The 18,932-nt window shown below is 41.2% G+C and overlaps 1 long non-coding RNA gene across 2 annotated transcripts in view; it reads right to left on the bottom strand.

The window, feature by feature from the left end:
* Window positions 1-18,932, bottom strand: part of LOC146394915 (uncharacterized) — a 234,253-nt gene that overhangs the window by 74,895 nt on the left and 140,426 nt on the right. The window contains exons 2-3 of one of the 2 annotated variants that reach the window (XR_014833697.1): window positions 6,044-6,184; window positions 4,470-4,587 (exon numbers count right to left, since the gene is read on the bottom strand). This is a non-coding gene — a long non-coding RNA (uncharacterized LOC146394915). The remainder of the gene's footprint in view (window positions 1-4,469; window positions 4,588-6,043; window positions 6,185-18,932) is intronic. The other variant, XR_014833698.1, reaches the window with a different exon arrangement.

The raw sequence follows: 18,932 nt of genomic DNA on the forward strand, positions 1-18,932 counted from the left end.
TCAGGGTTGACAGTTTCTCTTTCATTTCCTCCTGGGTATTTCTTTTTAAAATTCACACCTAGGAGGTTGACATCGTATTTTCCCTAACATAAAGTGGTCATGAGTGGCCTTTCATGTGCTGCTGGTAAGAGTTATGGGGGAAATTTCTTACACGCTCCTTAAAACTAAGTATCAGAAGTTCTTTAGGAGATTGAAAGGTTATTCAGAACCTTAGAGAGTCCCTTCTGTCATTGTAGTGGCTAAAATTAAACTTAGAGTAAGAAAGACGCTTCAGTGGTCACTCGCTGTGAAGACCTCAGATGCTCACTTCAATTGTGAGAGTGAGAAAAGAGTAGTCATCAAGTAACACTGATTTCTAATTAGAAAACAAAGTTTTCAGTAAATTTGTTCTGAAGTTATCACTCAACATTAGTAGGATCCAGAAGGTTATGTTTATGGATTAATGGATAAAAATTTTTTCCACTTTGACTTATTTCTAAATTAGCAATTCTCAAAATGTATTTGGAACAAAACTGAATATGATATTTATGCTGCTTGCAATAAAGGTAAGTTTCAGAAAGGCTGTATGGAACACTGCTCATTTAAAGTCTCACAAATCTTTAATCTTCCATATTAAAGTTTGAGACATCTTGCTTAAGTTAGTGTTAACTTAGTGTTCCCCAAACTTACTTGACCATGAAATCATTCTCAACAATATCCTTCAGAATACAATTTAGGATTTAACTTCTGGAGAAGAATCGTCCTTGGATAAGCAACAGTGCTCCTACAATTTCTGAAAATAGAGGCTAAGTAATGTTATCGCTTATCTAAGGGTTGAAATCTCCAGAAATATTAGTCATCACAGTTTGGTACACCTATAAATGAAGAAAGAATATCTTAATAATTAGTGCACCGCTTGGTAGGAAATGTTTACTCAGGAAGATATACCATATTCTTTCCCAATGAGCCAAATAAGGAAGAAAAGAAACCAGGTCTTATTGATTAATCACAGAAAATTTTTACACGTGTCCCCTGAATTAAGGGAAATAAACAGCTGATTCTTGCTTTCGTCTAACAATATTTTTTCTCTTTGAAGTTGGAAAATAAAAGATGAAAGATTTAGAAATGAGTGAATTTTATTCTAAAAATATAGCTCCTTAAAAGCAGATATTTTTGGACTTCCCATTGTGGCACAGCAGAAACAAATCTGACTAGTATCCATGAGGATGGGGATTTGATCCCTGGTCTCACTCAGTGGGTAAAGGATCCGGTGTTGCTGTGAGCTGTGGTATAACTCGCAGACATGGCTCGGATCTTGCATCGCTGTGGTTGTGGCACAGGCCAGCAGCTGTAGTGCCAATTCCACCTCTAGCCTGGGAACTTCCATGTGCTGTGGGTGTGGCCTTGAAAAAAAAAAAGTACATATTCTTATGGCTCATGAGGTTGAGATCATTTCATTTAGAAACCCACCCTGTAATATTCCAAGAGAGGAATTCTAACCTGGAAAAAAGTAACTGTACATATTATGTAGTTCATTGTCATATGCTACTTGGGTAATAGCAACATGATTAAATGGTTCTGGTTCATCAGCATTAGACAGGCTGCAGGATATCCGCAGTTTCTGCAGTGCTCTTTGGATGTGAAATGTCCTTCAAGAAAGAAGGATGGGATGGTCATGGGAGAACTTAATTCCTCCAAAATGGCTTTGTCCAAGGGAGGAGGTGAGGACAGGCCAGGATAGTAGACAATAGATAGGATGATGATTTTTTTTAAAAAAAGAAATAGGGAGTTCCCGTCGTGGCGCAGTGGTTAACGAATCCGACTAGGAACCATGAGGTTGCGGGTTCGGTCCCTGCCCTTGCTCAGTGGGTTAAGGATCCGGCGTTGCCGTGAGCTGTGGTGTAGGTTGCAGACACGGCTTGGATCCCGCGTTGCTGTGGCTCTGGCGTAGGCGGGGGACTACAGCTCCGATTTGACCCCTAGCCTGGGAACCTCCATATGCCGCGGGAGCGGCCCAAAGAAATAGCAAAAAGACAAAAAAAATAAATAAAATAAAATAAAAAAAGAAATAATTTCCATCTATTTAGAAGATATTTAAACATTTATTTCCTAGTGCTCAATGTAGGGAATTAATTCTTGTTGGTCTTATCTACTTCTTGTAGTCTTTAAGATATTTATAGTTTCTCAAATCTTCCCTTTTGTTTACTACATGGCATTTATTTAGTTAATTTATTTTGGCTGCACCTGCGACATGCAGAACTTCCCTGGCTGGGGATTCAAACTGTGTCATAGCAGTGGCCAGAGTCACAGCAGTGACAATGCCAGATCCTTAACACACTGAGCCACCAGGGAACTCCCATTATGGCATTTAGATGCATGGCTTTAGTTGTTATATTTTGAGCTACTTATTGTATCAGCAACAGTTATTGGCATATTCCTCATCTAGTGTATAAATGATGACTAAACACACACCAATTTTTAATTTCCTTAGTATATTTAAAATCCATTCAGTTACAAAGTATGGTACCCATTAGTTTCGATTTCTTTTGTTGTTGTTTTGTTTTGTTTTGTTTTTTGGCTGTACCCTCAGCACTCAGAAGTTCCTGGGCTAAGGATCAAATCTGTGCCACAGCAATGACAACACCAGGCCCTTAACCTATTGAGCCACCAGGGAACTCCAAGGAGCCATAATTTTAGATATTATGTTCCTCGTGGAGGAACCAAACAGCTTATGCTGTGAACCGTCCTTCCATAGTAATGCTACACAGTCACTGCAGCAGTCTTGTTGAAGTAAGTGCTTCATTTGGCCCTTCCTCTATGTGTGTGTTGAGTGTGTATGAAATGGGGTCATGATAAGAACAATAAAAGTGTACTGTTTCTCCGAGTCCCTCCTTATTTGCAGAATACTAAGAACTCCTTCAAATTCTCTTCAACCAGCAGTTCAGGAGCCGCAGGAGGGGTGCGGTATGAGCTGTGAAAGCAGTTCCCCCCAGGCGGCTGCTCCTCCAACATGGCCTCAGAGACAAGTCCCTCAGTTTGCCTGTGGTATCTCCCACTCAGGCTGTTACACATACTCCCTGTCATTGCTTCTCAATTCAAAAAGAGATTCTTCTGGAGTTCCCATTGGGGCGTAGCGGAAACAAATCTGACTAGGTACCATGAGGTTTCGGGTTCGATCCCTGGCTTCGATGAGTGGGTTAAGGATCTGGCATTGCCGTGAGCTGTGAGCTGTGGCGCAGGTCGCAGATGTGGCTCGGATCCTGTGTGGTTGTGGTGTAGGTTGGCAGCCGTAGCTCCGATCCGCCCCCTAGCTTGGAAACCTCCATATGCCGTGGGTGCGACCCTAAAAGGAAAAAAACAAAAACAAAAACAAAGCAGAAAACACCCAGACTCTTCTGGCTCATTGCTCAGGTAGAAGTTAGGTTCTGCACTCCGCTACACCCACAGTTCTGAGTGGGAGTGTGGCTGATTAGCGATGATCACAAATTCTCAGCTTCTTTATGGAGAGAGAGGCTCATTCCCTTACCCTTGAACCTGGACTAGCTCTAGGACTCTCTTGACCAATAAAATATGGCAGAAGGGAGATTTTAGGGTTTCTGGGACTGGGTCTTAAGAAGCTTTCCATGTTCCAAGGGGACACTTTAGAATGATCGTTCTGAGGTGGGCCAGCTATCACAGAAATCCACCCTACCTATAACTGCCATGCTATGTGACAGCCCAAGCCAGTCGTGTGGACAGGCGGCATGAAGAGAGATATTTCTGCGCCCCTACTGTTCCCAGCCCAGCCCAGATACCAGACGTGCATGAGGAAGCCATCCTGGCCATTCAGTTCCAGCCGACATGACATGGAGAAGAGCTGAGGAACCAGACGACAGTCCAAACTAGAGCCCCAGACATAGGACCCCCATCCCAACTCTCCCTCCATTCGAACCACCTAAAGACATAGTCATGAGCAGAGGTGAGCTATTCCTACTTGCTCTAATCAAATTCCTCATCTACAAAATCATGAGCAAAATAATAACATAAAAAAGATTACTGGTTTACACTACTAAGTTTTAGAGTGATTAATTTCTATCTTAGTCCATTCAGACTGTTCTCACAAAATGCCATAGGATGGGTGGATAGGTGAATTATAAACAACAGAAATTCTCACAATTCTGGGGGCTTGAAGTGGTAAGATCACAACACTAGCACATTTGGTGTCTGGTGAGAGCCACCTTCCTGGATCATAGACAGCATCTCTCGTTGTAAATGTATGTGGTGGAAATGCGGCAAGGGAGCTTTCTTAGGCTTCTCTTTATAAAGAAACTAATCCTACTTGTGAGAGAACTAAACGCTCGTGATTTAAGCACCTCCCAAAGACCCTGCTTCCTAATACCATCACCTTGGTAGTTAGGATTTCAACACGTGAATTTGGGGGGTGGGTACACACATTCTCTGTACAGCAGCTATACAGCAAGACAAGTGGAACAGGGAGAGTATTCTCTTACCTCTACTCATGCTGTCTGATGTTGCCCAGACAAATGAGCAGGTTCTCTGCACTTTGGTTGCTCTTCAGAGATTTGAGGGGAAACAGCTGTCCTCTGACCTCTGGCATGAGTCCCTGGGCTGGGGGCCGAGAGAAATTGGTCAGAGATGATATGAGCAACACACATCCTGTTTTATTCAAAATTATTCAACTAGAAAATCACCCCCAATATAAGGAGAAGCAGAAACACATACTCTAGAGAGGGGGGAAAAAAAGTCACTTACAAAGAAATGGGAATTAGAATCATTAGACTTTCCTTTTTTTTCTTTTTCTTTTATTGTTTTGCTTTTTAGGGCTGCATCTGTGGCACATGGAAATGCCCAGGCTAGGGGTGGAATTGGAGCTGAGCAACTATGGATCCCAGCCTCATCTGCCACCTACACCACAGCTCATGTCAACGCCAGATCCTTAACCCACTGAGCGAGGCCAGGGATCACACCTGCATCCTTATGGACACTTGTTGGGTTTGTTAATGCTGAGCCACAACAGGGAGCTCCTAGAGTCATCAGACTGTTTAACAATATTGGGAAAAGCTTGAATATACTAGAAGAATGCCCACAAAATTGAGTGAAAATAATTTCAACTTAGAATTTCACACACCGGGGTTCCCGTTGTGGCTCAGTGGTTAACAAATCTGACTAGGAACCATGAGGTTGCAGGTTTGATCCCTGGTCTCACTCAGTGGGTTGAGGACCCGGTGTTGCCGTGAACTGTGGTATAGGTTGCAGACACGGCTTGGATCCCGTGTTGCTGTGGCTCTGGCGTAGGCTCGTGCTACAGCTCTAATTGGACCCCTAGCCTGGGAACCTCCATATGCTGCGGGTGCAGCCCTAGAAAAGACAAAAAAAAAAGAGAATTTCACACACCATCCAAACTGATACTACCAAACACAAGTTCATGTGCCCGATGCACCGTGAGGCCAAACCAATCAAAATCTTGGAGTTTGGAGGAAAGGAAGTTATTGCAGGGCGGAGCAAAGAGAAGGGGTAGCTCATGCACAAAATACCCAAATTCTCTGATGGTTTTCAGGGGGAAGTTTTTATAGGCAACATTTGGGGTGAGGGCTGGAGGATGTGTGAGTTTCCTCTGGTTGACTGGTGCAGAAGTAACAGGGCAGTGTTCTAGGAATCTTGTGCTCAGCTAGAAGCTGCCATCCTCTACCGGGGTGGAGGCTTTAGTTCTTGCAGAAGAACTCAAAGATGTTATTAGGTACGTCCCTTAAGGAGGAACCAGGATCCCACTTTAATTGCTGCACTAAGGTTTCTTGATTGCTCCTCCTTTGTTTCTGCATCCCCCGTTTCCCTTATTAGCAACTGTTTGCATCTGCTCTTTGGAACTCTGGGAGGTCTAGGAGGCTAAGGCCTTTATCTTGCAAATAAGAAGCAGAGGACTTGGAAAAACTTTTGTAGCTGGGATGGTCAGTTTCACTAACTGTCAGGTACGAAGGTAGAATAAAAAGTTTCAGGAGGAAGTTGCCATTATAGCTTATTGGTAACCAACCTGATGAGTATCCGTAACCTCAATCCCTGACCTTACCGGTTAAAGATCTTGCATTGAGCTTTGGTGTAGGCTGCAGATGGGACTCAGATCCCGAGTTGCTGTGGTGTGGTGTAGGCTGGCAGCTGCATCTCCGATTGGACCCCTAGCCTGGAAACTTACATATTCCACAGGCGTGGCCTTAAAAAGAAAAAAAAAAAAAAGTTTCAGGAGGAGTTCTCTGGTGGTAAAGGATCTGGTATTGTCCCTGCTGTGGCTCTGGTTGCAGCTGTGGCACATGTCCGATCCCTGGCCTGGGAACTTGAGCATTCTATGGGCATGGCCAAAGAGAACAAAAAAAGTTTCATAACAGAAAAATCAGAAAATAAAAACCTCAGAATTCCCATCATGGCGTAGTGGAAACGAATCTGACAAGGAACCATGAGGTTGAGGGTTCAATCCCTGGCCTCGCTCATTGGGTTAAGGATCTGGCATTGCTGTGAGCTGTGGTGTAGGCCAGCAGCTGTAGCTCTGAGTGAACTCCTAACCTGGGAACCTCTATATGCCGAGGGTGCAGTCCCAAAAAACAAAAAAGAAAAAAAAAAAAGAAAAGAAAAATCTCTGAAGTAAATTTTCTCAAGAAAGTACTGAAAAATACTGTATACAAATAAAAAGATAAGATGAAAGAAACAAGAGATTCAGTACAGAAGAGGCAAAAAGAAGTCTTTAAGTTCTTAGCTGTGCAGCCTCTAGAGAACAACCATTCTAGATCTAAGCTCAAGCTTGGGTTACAAAAAAAGTGTTTGTGTGTGGGTGGGTGTCGGGTGGTCTAACCACATTAAAAACTGTATTGAAGATATTTTATAGAACTTTTGGAAATTGTAGGAAGAATTAGTCAGATGGTTCAAAGGAAATTAACAAAATCAACTCCAGATAAAAGAGAAAATTGTTTGAGAAAAAAACCATCACTTTAATATACCCTCTGACTCACCAGGGAACAATATTTACTTAGTCACAGTCCTAAGAAGGAGAAAATGAAAATAGGGACAAAAATGATAAAGAATAGGGGTGGGGGAGGAAAGGAAACATGGGCAGGGAGTTTAATCTTTGTTATAATACGGAGTCATGGATATTATTTAAAACAGATGATGCAGGAAGCTATATGTATTTTATTTAGAAGTATGGACATAGGGAGTTCCCCTCATGGCTCAGCAGTAACAACCGAACTAGTATCCATGAGGGCTGGGGTTTGATCCCTGGCCTCTCTCAGTAGGTTAAAGATCGGCATTGCTGTTGTTACAGCAGCTACCCAGCAGCGCTGCACCACAGCGTACCAGCTCTAGTGCAGCCCTGTGGCTGTAGCATACTAGCTCTAGCAGCTCTGTGGCTGCAGTGGATCAGCTCTTTCACCCCTCGAGAAACCAAGCGAGCACTCGGAGAGCCGGAGACCTCAGGTTTATGACGCCGGCCGGCTCAGAGGAGATCCATCTCCAGAGTCTGAGCCCGGAAGAAGGGTTTCACAAGGCTTTTATGGGCTACCTCTTCCGGGTCCAAGCTTGGCTAGTTGGACAGGAGTGATGCCAGGCAAGGTAGTGGATGAGGAAACAAATTGACAGAAGCAGGTGTGTGGGGGAGGGGTGGTTGGGGCAGTTGGATGGACTTTGCTTAGTCATCAAGGCCGGGGTCTCTCCTTTCTACCTTTTTTTTTTTTTTTTTTTTTTGTCTTTTGTCTTTTTTGTTGTTGTTGTTGTTGTTGTTGCTATTTCTTGGGCCGCTCCTGCGGCATATGGAGGTTCCCAGGCTAGGGGTTGAATCGGAGCTGTAGCCACCGGCCTACGCCAGAGCCACAGCAACGCGGGATCCGAGCCGCGTCTGCAACCTACACCACAGCTCACGGCAACGCCGGATCGTTAACCCACTGAGCAAGGGCAGGGACCGAACTCGCAACCTCATGGTTCCTAGTCGGATTCGTTAACCACTGCGCCACGACGGGAACTCCCTTTCTACCTTTTTATTGGGACATTTTCTCCTACACTGTGAGCTGTCGTGTAGGTCACAGATACGGCTTGGATCCTGCGTGTGCTGTGGCCAGCAACTGCAGCTCCCATTTGACCCCTGGCCTGGGAATTTCCATATGCCAAGGGTGCAGCCTTAAAAAGCAAAAACAGGAGTTCCTGTCTGGCGCAGTGGTTGATGAATCTGACTAGGAACCATGAGCTTTCGGGTTCGATCCCTGGCCTTGCTCAGTGGGTTAAGGATGGCATTGCTGTGAGCTGTGGTGTAGGTCGCAGACGCGGCTCGGATCCCGAGTTGCTGTGGCTGTGGTGTAGGCTGGCAACTGCAGCTCCGATTAGACCCCTAGCCTGGGAACCTCCATATGCTGCGGGAGCGGCCCAAGAAATAGAAAAAAGACAAAAAAAAAAAAAAAAAAAAAGCAAAAACAACGACAACAACAACAAAATCCAAAACGAAAAACACAGGACCAAACAAAAAAAATTTTTTGGATATGCCCACGACCATTTTTTGGGCGCACGTGGATGTTCCCCAGCCAGGGATTGAACCTGTGCCACAACACCGATCCAGTCCATTGCAATGCCAGCTCCTTTACCCGAAGCACCACAAGAGAACTCCAACAGTGAGATATTTTACACCATTCCTTTTTTGTCCATTGACTCTTACTGTCATTCTATGTCAGAGTAGAAAGAATGTCCATACTATTTATATACTAATGTAATATATTTTATGCTTAGAGGCCTTTTATTGATCACTCTATAATACATATGTGTACCTATATATACATGCACAGCTGTCTCTTGGTATCTGAGAGGGACTGGTACCAGGAACACCCTTATAACTACCCAAATCGGAGGATGCTCAAGCCTCATATAAAACGGCATAGTATTTGCATATAACCTACACACATCTTCCCATATACTCTAATTACCTCTAGATTACTTAAAATACCTAATACTATGGAAATGGCATGTAAATAGTTGTAAATACAATGTAAATGTTATGTAAATAGCTGCTGGGAAGACAAATTCAAGTTTTGCTTTTGGGAATTTTCTGGAATTTTTCCCAAACGTTTTTGCTCTATGGTTGATGGAAACCATGGATGCAGAACCTGCAGGTATGAAGGGTTGTCTGTATATACGTATATATAAACACTTCAGAAAATTCTAATGATTTGGCTTATTATGTGAAAAAATCTTCTTGATTCAGTTATCGTTACAACAGCTATAAATTCACAATTAATCAGAGCAACATAAATATTTTACATTTTGATGAACAATTATCAAATATAAAAAGTAAAAAATTAATGGGAAGGCATCTTTTAATAAGATGGATGGTGCTCCTTCTCCAATTACTTCATTTATCTGTGTCTAAATTGCTACTTATTGCTAGAATGAGAGAGGGCTCAGCATCAATCCTATTCCTATTTTTCAACTTCATAGAAATAAGCACTGCATGAATGTGATTGCATGAATATGCAGATGAAAATGGAAGGTGTTTTGTTATAGCAATGCCAATCAATTCCTTGGATGCTTTCTGAGTTATTTTTGAAAAAGTCATAGAGTTCTCTCTATTGAAAATTGTTTTTGATGAGTTATCAGCTGGCAACTCAATTAAGTCTTCCAATTTTGTTAAGCAAATAATTGGAAATCATTTGACTTGCAAAAAGATTTATCTACTTGTTAAAAGCATTTATTTACTCAGTTACTAATAAGCATGTTGAAAAAGCCCTGCTAAGAATTGTCAGTGACTATTAACTAACTACTTGCTACTAACCAGAGGTGCCTGGCTTTGTTAAGCTAAAAAGGGAGGAAACGGGGGTTAAAAGAAGCCTATAATTGTTTAAAAAAAAAATGTTCATTTTAGGATTTTTTTTCCCCCCCAGAGTGTGCAGTAGCTTGATGTGGAATCTTGGTTCCTAGACCAGGGATTGAACCCGGGCTACAGCAGTGAAAGTGCCAAGTCCTAACCAGTAGACCACCAGAGAACTCCCCTGCTCCCCACCCCAAGAGATTTGTCAGTTGTCTAAAGTGGATTAGTTCTACAAAATGATATGATTAATAGACACTTGAAAATTATATTACTCTCTGTAATAAACATTCATATATTCATCATAGATTTAATAATTGTTCTTTCTTCTGCTATATTTGCCTAATTTTTTGAAGTATTTTATATAAAATGGAGATTCTGAATCATTTCACCACTGTGTACTTAATGAGGTATCTCTAACTTTAATTAGGTATCCCGAACAAAAGAATATTTTGCTGCTTATCCACATTATTGTCACACTTCTCCACACTATACCTTGCCTTTTCTCCTGTCACGATATTTATTTGTTCCATAGATCCAAACTATCGGCTATTTCATCTTTTTGATTTGTTTGATTGCTTCCACATGATGTCATTTATTTATTTATTGTCTTTTTGCCATTTCTAGGGCCGCTCCCAGGCATATGGAAGTTCCCAGGCTAGGGGCCGAATCCGAGTTGTAGCCACCGGGCTATGCCATAGCCGCAGCAACTTGGGATCTCAGCCTCGTCTGCAACCTACACCACAGCTCACAGCAACTGGATTCTTAACCCACTGAGAGAGGCCAGGGATCGAACCTGCAACCTCATGGTTCCTAGTCAGATTCATAAACCACTGAGCCACGACGGGAACTCCCACACATGATGTCATTTAAATTGTTGTTACACTGACCTCCATTTATATCTAGAAGTTGTTGGAAGTTCCCCTTGTGGCACAACAGAAAGGAATCCAGGAATTTTCGTAGTGGTGCAGTGGAAATGAATTCAACTAAGAACCATGAAGTTGCGTGTTCCATCCCTGGCCTAGCTCAGTGGGGTAAGGATCTGGTATTGCCGTGAATTGTGGTGTAGGTCACAGACATGTCTTGGATCTGACATTGCTGTGGCTCTGGTGTCAGCCAGCAGCTACAGCTCTGATTAGACCCCTAGCCTGGGAACCTCCATATGCCGCTAGTGTGGCCCTAAAAGGACAAAAAGACAAAAAAAAAAAAAAAGAAAGAAAAAAGAAAAGAAAGAAATCCAACTAGTATCCATGAGGATATAGGTTCGATTCCTGGCCTCACTCAGTGGATTAGGGATCCAGCGCTGCTGTGAGCTCTGTGTAGGTCGAAAATGCAACTCAGATCCTGCGTTGCTGTGGCTGTGGCACAGGCCAGCAGCTGCAACTCTGATGTGACCCCTAGTCTAGGAACCTCCATATGCCACAGGTATGGCCCTAAAAAGACTAAATAAATAAATAAATAGATCTAGAAGTTGTAAAGATCTAGTTACAGATGAAATATATTTGGTGAGAATTATTCATAAGAGAGGCTGTGTCCTTAATATTATACCATATCAAGAGGCACATAATGTCAGGTAGTTACAATACTAATGTTCTCATGTGTGTTTTTTTTTTTTTTTTTGTTTTTTTTTTTTTTTTTAAGGGCCACAGGTGTGGCACATGGAAGTTTCTGGGCTAGGGGTGGAATCACAGCTGTACCTGCCTGCCTAGACCACAGCCACAGCAACGCCACATCCGAGACGTGTCTGCGAGCTACATCACATCTCAATGCAATGCTGGATCCTTAACCCACTGAACAAGGCCAGGGATCAAACCATCATACTTATGGAAACCAGTCTGGTTTGTTTCTGCTGAGCCATGATGGGAACTCCTTAATGTTCTTAGGCTAATCTTGGATTAAGGTGATGGCCACTCAGTCCCTCATTGTGAGGTAATTGGTGGGGTGACACTTCAGAATTATTGGATTATCATCTCACTTTATTAAACATCATTCATGTTTTCTTTCTGAGTCAATTTCTTCATTTTCTGTGCCTCTTTGCTTATTCTGAAAAATAAAATCCTAATAAAAGCAGAAAAAAGATTCTCTTGATGTTTCTTGAATTACTAATCTACTAATTTTTAGAGCAAGGAGATGATGGAATAGCTCTCTCCAATGGCGACAAATAAGGTTTTAATTTATTTTTAGTTTTTTGTGTTTTGGGTTTTTGTTTTTGTTTTTTTGGTCTTTTTAAGGTCACTCCTGCGGCACACGGGAGTATGGAAGTTCCCTGGCTATGGTTCGAATCGGACCTGCTGCCCATGCCAAAGTCATGGTAGCGCCAGATCCAAGCCTTGCTGCAAACTACACTCCAGCAAAGCAAGGCCAGATCCTTAACCCACTGAGGGAGGATTTGCATTTTGGTTTTCTTCCTTCTGAGTTTTTATTCAATTCAATAGATTTTCACATATTCAATACATTTAAATTAAGTAGAATAAGGCAAAAATTATCCCAGTTTTGACCAGAGGTAGCCCTTTTAATCTGGTTTTTATGAACTTTTGACATCATCTCAGGTTTTTTTCTTTTTTCTTTTTTTTTGTCTATTTGCCTTTTAGGGCAGCACCCTCGGCATATGGAGGTTCCCAGACTCAGATTCCAATCGGAGCTGCAGCTGCCTGCCTACACCACAGCCACAGTAACACAGGATCCAAGCCATGTCTGCAACCTACACCACAGGTCATGGCAATGCCAGATCCTTAACCCACTGAGCAAGGCCAGGGATCAAACCCATATCCTCATGGATGCTAGTCGGGTTCACTAACCACTTAGCCACCACAGAAACTCCAACATCATCTCAGTTTTTGAAGGCTTTCTTGCTTTTTGGGTCAACAAGATGTCTCTGACATCAGTTGGTATCATTAACTAGATTTAGTTATTTCCCTGGTTCCCTTTAATATGGACATGTATTTAGATACCAAAATTTTGGGTCCTACAACTGCTCAAAGCTAGGAGAGTGTCACCATTTCTTTGACTTTTCACAGGAACAAATAAGGAAAAATGTCTTTAAAAATGATAAATTTGATTCAATGCAATCTCTATCAATTTACCCATGACATTTTTCACAGAACTAGAACAAATAATTCAAAATTTATATGGAACCATAAAAGACCCAGAATTGCCAAAGCAATCCTGAGAAACAACTACCAAGCAGGAGGCATAACTCTACCAGACTTCAGGCAATATTACAAAGCCACAGTCATCAAGACAGTGTGGTACTTGTACCAAAACAGACATACGGACCAATGGAACAGAATAGAGAACACAGAAATAAACCCAGACACCTATGGTTAACTAATCTTTAACAAAGGAGGCAAGAACATAAAATGGGAAAAAGTCTTTTCAGCATGCATTGCTAGGAAACCTGGACAGCTGCATGTAAACCAATAAAACTAGAATACACCCTCACACCATGCACGAAAATAAACTCTAAATGGCTTAAAGACTGAAATATAAGACAAGACACCATCTAACTCCTGGAAGAGAACATAGGCAAAACACTCTCTGACAACCTTATGAATATTTTCTCAGGTCATTCTCCCAAGGCAACAGAAATAAAAGCAAAAATAAACCAATGAGACCTAATAAAACTGACAAGCTTTTGCTCAGCAAAGGAAACCAAAAGGAAAACAAAAAGACAACTTACAGAGTGGGAGAAAATAGTTTCAAATGATGCAACTGACAAGGGATTAATCTCTAGAATATACAAACAACTTAATACAACTCAACAGCAAAAACGCCAACAACCCAATGGAAAAATGGGCAAAAGACCTGAATAGACATTTTTCCAAGGAAGATGTACAAATGGCCAACAAGCACATGAAAAAATGTTCAACATCACTGATTATTAGAGAAATACAAATCAAAACTACCATGAGATATCACCTCACACCAGTCAGAATGGCCATCGTTAATAAGTCCACAAATAACAAATGCTGGAGAGGGTGTGGAGAAAAGGGAACCCTCCTGCATTGTTGGTGGAAATGTAAGCTGGTACAACCACTATGGAGATCAGTATGGAGATACCTTAGAAATCTATACATAGAACTACCATATGACCCAGCAATCCTACTCTCAGGCATATATCCAGACAAAACTCTACTTAAAAGAGACACATGCACCCGCATGTTCATTGCAGCACTCTTCACAATAGCCAGAACATGGAAACAACCCAAATGTCCATCAACAGACGACTGGATTAGGAAGATATATTTCATATATACGCAATGGAATACTACTCAGCCATAAAAAAGAACAAAATAATGCCATTTGCAGCAACATGGATGGAACTAGAGACTCTCATCCTGAGTGAAGTAAGTCAGAAAGCGAAAGACAAGTACCATATGATATCACTTATATCTGGAATCTAATATACGGCACAAATGAACCTTTCCACAGAAAAGAAAATCATGGACTTGCAGAATAGACTTGTGGTTGCCGAGGGGGAGGGAGTAGGGTGGTTGGGGAGCCTGGGGTTAATAGATACAAACTATGGAATGGATTAGCAATGAGATCCTGTTGTGTAGCACTGGGAACTATGTCTAGTCACTCATGATGGAGTACGATAATGTGCGAAAGTAGAATGTATACATGTATGTGTAACTGGGTTACCATGCTGTACAGTAGAAAAAAAAAATTGTATTGGGGAAATAACTATTTAAAAATAATAATAATAAAAAAAATTTATGGAACCATAAAAGACCCAGAATTGCCAAAGCAATCCTGAGAAACAACTACCAAGCAGGAGGCATAACTCTACCAGACTTCAGGCAATATTACAAAGTTACAGTCATCAAGACAGTGTGGTACTTGTACCAAAACAGACATACAGATCAATGGAACAGAGTAGACCCCAGAAATAAACCCAGACACCTATGGTCAATTAATCTTTGACAAAGGAGGCAAGAATATAAAATGGGAAAAAGACTTTTCAATAAGTGGTGCTGGGAAAACTGGACAGCAGCATGTAAATCAATGAAACTAGAACACACTCTCACACCATGTACAAAAACAAACTCAAATTGGCTTAAAGATTTAAACAAAAGACAAGACAACATAAAAGCCATAGAAGAGAACATAGGCAAAACACTCTCTGACATCAATTGTACAAATGTTTTCTCAGGTCAGTCTCCCAAAGCAATAGAAATAAAAACAAAAATAAACAATGGGACCTAATCAAACTGAAAAAGCTTTTGCACAACAAAAGAAACCATAAAGAACACAAAAAGACAACCTATTTAATGGAATAAAATAAAATAGTTTCAAATGATGCAACTGACAAGGGCTTATTCTCCAAAATACACAAACAACATATACAACTCAACAGGAAAAGAATGAACAACCCAATTGAAAAATGGGCAGAAGACCTGAATAATAAACATTTCTCCAAAGAAGACATACAGATGGCCAACAGGCACATGAAAACATGCTCAACATCACCAATTATTAGAGAAATGCAAATCAAAACTACTATGAGGTACCACCTCACACCAGTCAGAATGGCCATCATTAATAAGTCCACAAATAACAAATACTGGAGGAGGTGTGGAGAAAAGGGAACCCTCTCATGGCAACCCACTGAGCAAGGGCAGGGAACGAACCTGCAACCTCATGGTTCCTAGTCGGATTCGTTAACCACTGCACCACGATGGGAACTCCTATATTCAAACTTTGATTGAAAAAGATACAGGAATTCCTGTCGTGGCTCAGTGGTTAATGAATCTGACTAGGAACAATGAGGTGGTGGGTTCCATCCCTGGCCTAGCTCAGTGGGTTAAGGATCTGGCATTGCTGTGAGTTGTGGTGTAGGTGGCAGACTTGGCTCGGATCTGGCGTTGCCATGGCTCTAGCGTAGGCTTGCGGCTACAGCTCCGATTAGACCCCTGGCCTGGGAACCTCCATATGCTGAGGGTGCAGACCTAGAAAAGGCCAAAAAAAAAAAGGGACAAAGATACATGCACCGCTATGTTCATAGCAACACTGTTCACAATAGCCAAGACATGGAGACAATCTAAACGTCCATCAACAGACGAATGGATTAAGAAGATGTGGTAAATATACACAATAGAATACTACTAAGCCATAAAAAAGAACAAAACAAGGCCATTTGCAGCAACATGGATGGAACTAGAGACTCTCAGACTAAGTGAAGTAAGTCAGAAAGAGAAAGACAAATACCATATGATAACATTTATATCTGGAATCTAGTATATGGCACAAATGGACCTATCTACAGAAAATAAACAAATTCATGGACATGGAGAACAGACTGTGGTTTCCAATAGTGAAGGGGAAGGAGTGGGATGGGCTGGGAGTTTGGGGTCAATAAATGCAATCTATAGATAGCATTTGGAGTGGATAAGCAATGAGATCCTGCTGTAGAGCACAGGAAACTGTATCTAATCACTTGTGATGGAATATTATGGAGGATAATGTGAGAAAAAGAATGACTATGTCACTTTGCTGTTTAGCAGAAACTGACAGAACATTCTAAATCAACTATAATAAAAAACATTAAAAAAAACCCCAGAATAAAATAATAAATTTGTAATCATGCCAATTAACATTAACAAATGAATATATTTCTTACCTCTTAAACTGAAAATCTTGGGTGCAAATAATTTTAACATTTGTTGTATCTTACACATACAACTATTCCAGAACAATAATATAATTACTGGCAATGAAACTACCACATAAAATTAAAAATTTCTTCCCAATCCTTTTTATCTTAAATCCCACTATAAATATATAGTCAAAGCACTGAATTTTACGACACTTTAAAATAATTATTTTCTCTTCAGAGTTTTCTTACCAATATGATTGGAAGGACAATTATTTTAATTTGTTTTCAGTTTTAAGAACTGGAGAAATGGAAGGACAATTATTCTAATTTGTTTTCAGTTCTAAGAATGAAGTTCTTCGGTGGCTCAGCGAGTTAAGGATTTGGCATTGTCACTGCTATGGCTCCAGTCATTCCTGTGGTGCAGTTTGGTCCCTGTCCTGGGAACTTCTGCATGTTGTGCATGTAGCCAAAAAAAAAAAATTTTTTTTTTTAAGAATTTCTTTTTGTCTTCTTGGTTGAATTCGGTTTGGGCTTTTTTTGTGTGTGTGTGTGTGTGTTTTTCTTTTCTTTTTAGGAGTGCATTTTTGACACATGGAAGTTCCCAGGTCTGGACCACCACTCACCACAACACTTGATCCTTAACCCATTAAGTGAGGCCAGGAATCAAACCCTTGTCTTCATACATATTGGTTGTGTTCAGTGAGCCACAATGGGAATTCCTGATTTGGGATTTTTTAAGCATTTAAAGATTCCAAAATCAGGTACAAAATAGTTGTATGCAAAGAAACCTTGGGAGTTCCCATTGTGGTGCAGAGGAAATGAATCTGACTAGGAACCTTGAGGTCAAGGGTTTGATCCCCGGCCTTGCTCAGTGGGTTAAGGATGGCGCTGCCGTGAGCTGTGGTGTAGGCTGGCAGCTGTAGCTCCAATTGCACCCCTAGCCTGGGAACCTCCATATACCATGGGTATGGCCCTAAAAAAAAAGACAGAAAGACAAAAAAAAACCCCCAAAACAAAGAAACCTTCTTTTCATCAGATTAGCTGTCTTTTCTGTATAAAGAAGCACCCAAGGCTTAAGACAGCAACAATTTATTAGTTCTTGCCGTTTTGTGAATTGCTTTGACGATTCTATCATACTTGGTTTGGTTCACTCAGATGGTACCATTCCGCCGGCCTCTGGGCTGGGCTGGGCTGGAACGTTTAAGGAGCTCTCTCTTACATAACTGGGGCCTTGGAAGTGAATGTAGACGTGAGCACTTTGAATTTTTCTCCAAGTAGCCACTCTTTCCTAACAATGATGTCTCATCACACAAGTTTCCCCACGGAGCTCTCTCTTCAGGATAGTCGGGACTTCCTTGTAACTTGGCAAATGGATTCCAGGAAAGCAGACTCTTGCCAAGTCTCTTAAGGGCTGGGCCTGAAACTGGCAGGGCCACTTCTGTCACATTCCAGTAGTCAAAGCAGGTCAAAGGCCAGTCCAGGTTCAAAAGTAGTGGTAATAGATTTCACCTCTTGCGAGGGAGAGCAGCCTCTTTGTACAGGGAAAAGAGGCATCATTGGTGACTATGTCTAGTGACCATCTACCACACCACTGCTGTGCTCTCCACTGCAGATCAGCCTCTTTAAGATGAGTTTTTGGTTTATCCTTACTAAATTTCGTTTCAAAAATATTCGTGAATATATCTACACATCCTGATTTCCTCTCCTTTTAAAATAAAATTGTCAAATGAGACAGCATTATGGCAGACCTTGCTTTTTTCACTTAATATATCCTGGAGATTTTTATTCTCCATTGTACCTGGTGATCTTCGTGAATACAGTTTATAGAAATTCAGAACGGTGCCTCCTAGGTCGTACTTGGGGAACATTATATCCTATTCCTATACTTGCGGAAGCTTGTAAGAGAACAGTTTAAACTCCTCAAGGCACTTAACAGCAAAAAGAGGAGAAAGTATTGGACCATTAGTAAGTAGTGGAAAAGCTGAAGAAGTGGGAAAGTGTGTTAATTATTTCTGCTACAGGGGAGAAAAAATATTTTCCTCTACTCTCTTAAAGACTCTAGCTAGTCCTAAAAAGTAAACTGACAGAGGCAGATTAACCATAGAATAGCATACAAATTCTATTAAACTTTTACATGTACATGGGAGTCTTCCCATGAGAATGAAGACCCAAAAAAGTGACCAGAATAGGAGATTCTATACCTGGTAGACAAAGCAGCACTACATCTGTGAGGAATGGACAAGGCAGAGAAGTTTGAACTGGGTAGTCAATGGTGAAGAAATAACTAGGAAGATAATAGTTTACAAAGGTTTATTTCTTGCCCCCAATTCCCTGTCTCTGATGATAAGAAGGTTTTCCCTCCTCCTGGGAGAGAAAAAGTGTCTTTCACACGGAACATTTACGACCTGCTTCTATTATTTCCTCAAATTCTCTCTGCTTTACATACTCATTATGCCAGGGTGCCATATTTTGAGGTAGAATGTCTTTTTTTTTTTTTTTTTTTTTTTTTAAGGGCCGTACCCACAGCAT

This window comes from Sus scrofa, chromosome 18, assembly GCF_054392235.1.
Source record: "Sus scrofa isolate SSC_HxYL_T2T_F1_AM1 chromosome 18, Sscrofa_HxYL_maternal_Yorkshire_Landrace_v2.0, whole genome shotgun sequence".
In the NCBI taxonomy this organism is placed as follows: Eukaryota; Metazoa; Chordata; class Mammalia; order Artiodactyla; family Suidae; genus Sus; species Sus scrofa.